Genomic DNA, 8,769 nt, shown 5'->3' with positions numbered 1-8,769 from the left:
TGGAAACCTTATATCATGGCTTAATAATATAACTTGGGGAAACTGTCACATAAGCCCTTTGGGGTCATCTATTGAATAGACTACAAATTAGCTAACCAGTTCCTCACTGATGAATTTAAATCATTAAGATGCTAATAGCAAGAAAAACTGTCTAAAATCATAAAACTTCTAAGAGAAAACATAGAAAAGAAACCTTATTGACACCGACCTTGACAATGATATTTTTTTTGGGTATGATCCCAAAAGCACAAGCAACAAAGCAAAAAATAAACAAGTGGGACTACATCAAAATGAAAAGCTTCTGCATAGGCTCGGCCGTCATCATGAATGACACATAACTATCCAGACCAGTAAATTCATGAACACTGACTACTTCAGCAGAAACAGATGGGCATTGATGTTCTTTACCCCAGGAAGCAAAAGTACCTAAGACAGAAATTCGGGAAAAATTAGCCAAAATGTACAAGACCACACACCATAAAGATGTCATCTTTATATGTGGATTCAGAACCCATTTTGGTGGTGGCAAGACAACTGGCTCTGCCATGATTTATGATTCCTGGGACTATGCAAAGAAAAACAAACACAAACACAGACTTGCAAGACATGGCCTGTATGAGAAGAAAAAGTTGTCAGAAACACAGCAAAAGGAATCCAAGAACAGAATGAAGAAAGGCAGGGGGACTGCAAAAGCCAATGTTGATGCCGACAAAAAGGAGTAAAGATTCTTGGGGCGTCTGGGTGGCTCAGTCGGTTAAGCGTCCGACTTCGGCTCAGGTCATGATCTCGCGGTCCAGGAGTTCGAGCCCCGCGTCGGGCTCTGTGCTGACCGCTCAGAGCCTGGAGCCTGTTTCGGATTTTGTGTCTCCCTCTCTCTCTGACCCTCCCCCATTCATGCTCTGTCTCTCTCTGTCTCAAAAATAAATAAACGTTAAAAAAAATTTTAAAAAGATTCTGCAATGACTATCTGTGGTGATTGTGCAGATTTTTCAGGAGAGGATTAATAACCTAAAAAAATAAAATAAAAAGTAAAATAAAAAACTACTACATAGCAAAAGAAATAATTAAAAAAAACAAACAAAGGCAGGCAACCTACACAATGAAAGAAAATATTTGCAAACTATATATATATTTTTAATGTTTTTAATGTTTATTCATTTTTTTTTAATTTTTTTTTCAACGTTTATTTATTTTTGGGACAGAGAGAGACAGAGCATGAACGGGGGAGGGGCAGAGAGAGAGGGAGACACAGAATCGGAAACAGGCTCCAGGCTCTGAGCCATCAGCCCAGAGCCTGACACGGGGCTCGAACTCACGGACCGCGAGATGGTGACCTGGGTGAAGTCGCACGCTTAACCGACTGCGCCACCCAGGCGCCCCTAATGTTTATTCATTTTTGAGAGAGAGAGCGAGCGGCAGGGTGGGGGGCAGAGAGTGAGGGAGACACAGAATCTGAAGCAGGTTCCAGGCTCTGAGCTGTCAGCACAGAGCCCAATGCAGGACCTGAACCCACGAACCAAAAGATCATGACGGGAGCCCAAGTCAGATGCTTAATCAACTGAGCCACCAAGGTGCCCCGCAAACTATGTATCTAATAAGATGATAATATCCAATATATATGAAGAACTCATACAACTCAATAACAAACAAAAAAAAAGCAATCTAATTAAAAAATTGGCAGAGGAAGTGAATAGACACTTTTTCCAAATAAAACATGCAAATGGCCAACAAGCACATGAAAAGATGTTCAACATCACTAATCATTGGGGAAATGCAAATCAAAAGTACAGTGAGGCATCACTTCACACCTTTTAAAATGGCTAACATCAAAAAAACAAGAAATAGGGCACCTGGGTGGCTCAGTCAGATAAGGATCTGACTCTTGATTTCAGCTCAGGTCATGATCTCATGATCCTGAGACCAAGCTCCATGTCTAGCTCTGTCCTGACAGCATGGAGCCTGCTTGGAATTCTCTCTCTCTGTCTCTCTATGCTCCTCTCCCGCTCCCTCTCTCTCTCTCTCAAAATAAAGATAAGTAAACATTTAAAAAAAAAAGACAAGAATGTGGAGAAAAGGAAACTCTTGTGCCCTTTTGGTGGGAACATAAATGGATACATCCTATGGAAAACAGTAGGGGGATCCTCAAGAAATTAAAAATAGAACTACAATATGATCTAGCAATCTCTCCCCTGGGCATATATCTGAAGTGAGTGAAAACAGGATATTGAAAAGATATCTGCATGCCTACGTTTATTACAGCATCATTCACAATAGCTAAGATACCAGAACAAAGTAAGTGCCCGCCACTGGATGAACAGATAAAAAGATGTGGTATATTACAAACAATGGAAGATTATTCAGCCATGAGAAAGAATGATATCCTTCCATCTGCAATAACATGGACAGAACTTGAAGGCACATGCTAAGTGAGATAATCCAGAGAAAGATAAATAGAGTATGATTTTCTCTCTCTGTCTCCCTATGCTCCTCTGGGCATTTGTTAATTTTGTGTAAGGGGCAAAAATTGTGAAGACTTAGGTAAAGTGTCACAGACAGAAGAGCAATCTCATAGTGCATACAAACTAGATAAACTTTGGGTGGTCTCACAGGGCTAAAATGATAGATGATAAATAGGTAATAGGTAGATAGATAGGCAAGTAGGTAGGTAGGTAAACAGATAACAAGAATGTCACATTCCTGGTGAGAAAAGGAGATAAAGGGTCAGAGGAAACCAGTACTGCCAATCTCCCCACTAATACATTTCCCAAATTCTGAAGGTGTTAGGGCAGAAGACTGAAAATCAAAGCTCAAAAATTCTACTTGGTTTTCAAATGTTGAGAAGAACACACAAAAGTTGTCATGTCAGTTATAAATCTTAAAGAACTGAAGTCTGGGAGACTTGGCAAACTGTGGTATCTGAACTGTCAAAACACTAATCACTTCACAGTCTGATTGGATTAAGGTGTTTATCTGCCACTCTACCTGGAAAAAACAATAAACCAACTGCAGAAAAGTATGTGAAATCAAGAGCCTCTTAAGTTTTTTGAGTACATAATACAATAAAAAATTAGTAGGAATATGAAAAATCATGATTAAATACTTGAAAATCAAGCATTTAATTGATAATAGGAGTTTTACAATATGATTAACATGATTAACAAAATAAAAAAGAGATATAATAAATGAAAAAGTGGAGATTTTAATCAAAGAATAATCTGAAAAAGAATGAAATGGATAGTCTTAAGACTAAAATATACAACTGAATTCGACAACCCAAATGATTAGTTTAACAGCAGGTTATTGATGAAAAAAAGAGGAGTGATAAGTGGAAGACAGTTAAATAGAAAATATCTAAAGGAAAGAAATGAAAATGGAAAATAGAGAACATACTATTAGTGGCATTTATTCAGCACAAAAGTCTAGCATATATGTAATTTGAATCTTGAAAGGAGAAATGAGAGATAAGGCAAAAGTAGTGTTTCACAAGATAACTGTTTATAAAACATGACGAAAGATACCAAACCAAAATTTCAAGAGCCTTGCCAACTCCACACAGTACCCATTTTTATTTATTTTTATTTCATTTTTTTAAATGTTTTTTTTTACTTTTGACAGAGAGAGAGAGAGAGAGAGAGAGAGAGAGCTGGGGAGGGGCAGAGAGAAGGGGACAGAGGATCCAAAGAGGACTCCGTGCTGACAGCAGTGAGCCCAATGTGGGCTCGAACCCATGAACAGCGAGATAGGGATCTGAGCTGAAGTCGGATGCTCAACTGACTGAGCCATGGAGATGTCCTTTCATTTTTTAAAAAAGGAAAAAAAAATAAGGAGAAAGAGAGAGAAGAATGAAAATGTGCGTGCACATATGCATACTATAGTAAAACTATTGAAAACAAAGAAAGTAGAAAGCCTGAAAGCAGAGGAAAAAAAAAAAAAGCATACATTACTTGCAAAGAAACAACAGTAAGACTTAACAAGCAACATTTCAACAGTCAAGGAAAACCAGAAGATGTAAAAATGAACTACTGAAAGATGTGAGAGAAAAATTGTTGTAACAGAATTGTCTATCCAGTGATAGTGGTTATAAAAATGAAGTTGAAATTAAAAACTTGCAAAATAAGTAAACTCTAGAGATTTATCATCTATATTAGAAAGAGTAGAGTTTTTCAGGCAAAAAGAAAGAGAATACAGGCAGAAGCAAAGAAAAACAAGAGGCTGGAAGAGGAATGAAAAGGCTAACATAGATTCTAGATTTGTTTTTCTCTTCTGATGACATGTGCCTCACCTTTATGGCATTTACTTATCTAATTGTCCATCTGGCCCACAGAATTATAACTTCTATTAACACAGGGACTGTCTATGTTTTGTTTCGTTTCTAATTCATGGAAACATTTGGCAATCTTTGTTTATAATTTAGATGTTAAGGTTCTTTATCACAGTTTCCTCATTTAGTGTCATGGTATGGCAAACACAGTTAAGCTAACCAAATACCCAGGTTTATATTTGTCAGCCTCCCGTAGAATAAGACTGTGATCATGTGACTTGTGGTGACCAATGAACTATGGGCCTAATGATATGTTTCAACTTCTGGTCAGAGGCTGTTAATAGTTTATTTGTCCCCTCTATGCCTCTTCCTCAGCTGAAAACCTGAAGACCATGGATTCCAGATGGCAGAGATTCAAGATGAATGAGCGCTGTACAGCTAACCTCAGAATTGCCTTGGCTAAGAAATAAATCTTTAGTCTGTTATACTGCTAAGATTTGGAGTTTGATAATAACAACAGCATGACCTAACTTAAACTGATTAAAATGTATGTATGATCTCCGTCACTTTCTCTGTCTGAAATTTCACTTAAAAGTTGTAAATAATGGCACATGAGACATCTTCTGAACATGGGAATATTTTCTTCAAACCAGCAAAATATATTATTCTTATATTCAATAAGTTTTGAAGTAACAATACCTATTTGCACCCTGAGTAGTCATTAGTAATCATCCCAAGATTTTGATACATAGGTCTACTTTTAAGGTTTATTGTGTGTTAACACATCTTCAAATGCAATCTTGTTATGTTATGGTAAACAGAAAAATTTCTATTATACAATGTTGAAAGGTTTTTTTTATAATTTATTGTCAAATTGGCTTACATACAACACCCAGTGCTCATCCCAACAAGTGCCTTCCTCAATGCCCATCACCCATTTTCCCTCTCCCCCACTCACCCCATCCATCCTCAGTTTGTTCTCTGTATTTATTTTTTTCCCCTTCTCTTCTTATTTTTACTTATTTTTTATTTTTCTTTTCTTTTTTCCAATATATGAAATTTATTGTCAAATTGGTTTCCATACAACACCCAGTGCTCATCCCAAAAGGTGCCCTCCTTAATAACCATCACCCACCCTCCCCTCCCTCCCACCCCCCATCAACCCTCAGTTTGTTCTCAGTTTTTAACAGTCTCTTATGCTTTGGCTCTCTCCCACTCTAACCTCTTTTTTTTTTTTCCTTCCCCTCCCCCATGGGTTTCTGTTAAGTTTCTCAGGATCCACATAACAGTGAAAACATATGGTATCTGTCTTTCTCTGTATGGCTTATTTCACTTAGCATCACACTCTCCAGTTCCATCCACGTTGCTACAAAGGGCCACATTTCGTTCTTTCTCATTGCCATGTAGTACTCCATTGTGTATATAAACCACAATTTTTTTATCCATTCATCAGTTGATGGACATTTAGGCTCTTTCCATAATTTGGCTATTGTTGAGAGTGCTGCTATAAACATTGGGGTACAAGTGCCCCTATGCATCAGTACTCCTGTATCCCTTGGGTAAATTCCTAGAAGTGCTATTGCTGGGTCATAGGGTAGGTCTATTTTTAATTTTCTAAGGAACCTCCACACTGTTTTTCAGAGTGGCTGCACCAATTTGCATTCACACCAACAGTGCAAGAGGGTTCCCGTTTCTCCACATCGTCTCCAGCATCTATAGTCTCCTGATTTGTTCATTTTGGCCACTCTGACTGGCGTGAGGTGATATCTGAGTGTGGTTTTGATTTGTATTTCCCTGATAAGGAGCGACGTTGAGCATCTTTTCATGTGCCTGTTGGCCATCCGGATGTCTTCTTTAGAGAAGTGTCTATTCATGTTTTCTGCCCATTTCTTCACTGGGTTATTTGTTTTTCTGCCCATTTCTTCACTGGGAGTTTGGTGAGCTCTTTATAGATTTTGGATACTAGCCCTTTGTCCAATATGTCATTTGCAAATATCTTTTCCCATTCCGTTGGTTGCCTTTTAGTTTTGTTGGTTGTTTCCTTTGCTGTGCAGAAGCTTTTTATCTTCATAAGGTCCCAGTAATTCATTTTTGCTTTTAATTCCTTGCCTTTGGGGATGTGTCGAGTAAGAGATTGCTACGGCTGAGGTCAGAGAGGTCTTTTCCTGCTTTCTCCTCTAGGGTTTTGATGGTTTCCTGTCTCACATTCAGGTCCTTTATCCATTTTGAGTTTATTTTTGTGAATGGTGTGAGAAAGTGGTCTAGTTTCAACCTTCTGCATGTTGCTGTCCAGTTCTCCCAGCACCGTTTGTTAAAGAGACTGTCTTTTTTCCACTGGATGTTCTTTCCTGCTTTGTCAAAGATTAGTGGCCATACGTTTGTGGGTCTAGTTCTGGGGTTTCTATTCTATTCCATTGGTCTATGTGTCTGTTTTTGTGCCAATACCATGCTCTCTTGATGATTACAGCTTTGTAGTAGAGACTAAAGTCTGGGATTGTGATGCCTCCTGCTTTGGTCTTCTTCAAAATTACTTTGGCTATTCGGGGCCTTAAGTGGTTCCATATGAATTTTAGGATTGTTTGTTCTAGTTTTGAGAAGAATGCTGGTGCAATTTTGATTGGGATTGCATTGAATGTGTAGATAGCTTTGGGTAGTATTGACATTTTGACAATATTTATTCTTCCAATCCAGGAGCAGGGAATGTCTTTCCATTTCTTTATATCTTCTTCAATTACCTTCATAAGCTTTCTATAGTTTTCAGCATACATATCTTTTACATCTTTGGTTAGATTTATTCCTAGGTATTTTATGCTTCTTGGTGCAATTGTGAATGGGATCAGTTTCTTTATTTGTCTTTCTGTTGCTTCATTGTTAGTGTGTAAGAATACAACTGATTTCTGTACATTGATTTTGTATCCTGCAACTTTGCTGAATTCATGTATCAGTTCTGGCAGACTGTTGGTAGAGTCTATCGGATTTTCCATGTATAGTATCATGTCATCTGCAAAAAGTGAAAGCTTGACTTCCTCTTTGCCAATTTTGATGCCTTTGATTTCCTTTTGTTGTCTGATTTGTGATGCTAGAACTTCCAACACTATGTTAAACAACAGCGGTGAGAGTGGGCATCCCTGTGTTGTTCCTGATCTCAGGGAAAAAGCTCTCAGTTTCCCCACTGAGGATGATGTTAGCTGTGGGCTTTTCATAAATGGCTTTTATGATCTTTAAGTATGTTCCTTCTATCCCGACTTTCTCAAGGGTTTTTATTAAGAAAGGGTGCTGAATTTTGTTCTCTGTATTTAAGTGTCGCTTGTGGTTTGCCTCCCTCCCTCTCTGTTTGTAACTATTTTCCTCCCTTCCCTTCCCCCATGGACTTCTGTTAAGTTTCTCAAGATCCACATAAGAGTGAAAACACATGATATCTCTCCTTCTCTGACTGACTTACTTCACTGAGCATAATACCTTCCAGTTCCATCCACGTTGCTACAAATGGCATGATTTCATTCCTTCTCATTGCCAAGTAGTATTCCATTGTATATACCACAACAGGACACAGGTAATCTATTTGTGAGTTGACTAGGGGATGATATCTTAGACATATTATTAACTATGTAAATAGTTATGTAATTTATACAATATAAATGAAGTACAAATAGAGGCTACATTCCAACTCTACATGATAGTTTAAGAAGTATGGCTATAAAGTAATGACACTGATTTTACATATTGCTGTGGAAGCAGAATTAATGAGTATTAATTACCTATCCACCTATTTATGTATATGTATGTAATTATAGATATGTGAAATTTTATTCAGTAAAATATAAAGGTGTATATACTATAATATGAGGTGTAATTACAGCTTATCTGAAGCCACAGAGATAAGTTTTAACAAGTCTAGAAGTAGGAAATATTTACTGAGTACTACAAATGTCAATTCCTGAAATAACAATTAGCTCCAAGGCCCTCATTGTTCTTTTAAAGGGGAGGGAGTAAATTGTGATAAAATAGTATCACTGTAAACTGTCTTGAAGCGTGCAAAAGCTGCAAGGTCATCACTGCTAGAGAGTTCAAAGAACATTTATTTAGAATTCTTTATATTCCCAATGATATGATAAATATTTTCCTAGATAACGAAGGGAATAATATTAAGGAAAAAAATATAGATTGTATAATAAAAAAATCATCAGGAATATAAGATACAGAAAAAATATTAACAGCTTTTAATTTGAATTGTTTAAAATTAATGTATGGTTAGAAAAAATTAAAATTATTGAAGTACATAAAGTAACAGGGTTTCCGTCCCCTGACTAATATTACACTCCACGGCCTCAAAGAAATACTGTTGACAATTTCGTACAATTTTTTGGACCTTTTGCAATGTCTGAAGTATAAGCAGAGACACAGTTAATTAGAAGACACTGCACTCAATACTATGCGTTATCTTTTCACTTATAATATACCATGAACACTCTATTTCAGAATACACATATATATCTCATGTTGATAAA

The 8,769-nt window shown here is 37.2% G+C and overlaps 1 pseudogene; it reads left to right on the top strand.

Annotated features, from left to right (window-relative positions):
• Positions 1–334: 334 nt before the first annotated feature.
• LOC124508534 (40S ribosomal protein S24-like) lies at positions 335–722 on the top strand (annotated as a pseudogene).
• Positions 723–8,769: the final 8,047 nt, after the last annotated feature.

Source organism: Lynx rufus, unplaced genomic scaffold (assembly GCF_022079265.1).
Source record: "Lynx rufus isolate CCGP_SWC_20201006 ecotype Redwood Valley unplaced genomic scaffold, mLynRuf1.p SCAF_1, whole genome shotgun sequence".
In the NCBI taxonomy this organism is placed as follows: domain Eukaryota; kingdom Metazoa; phylum Chordata; class Mammalia; order Carnivora; family Felidae; genus Lynx; species Lynx rufus.
Note: the sequence above shows the minus strand (reverse complement) of the source record. Positions and strands in the feature narration are given on the sequence as shown.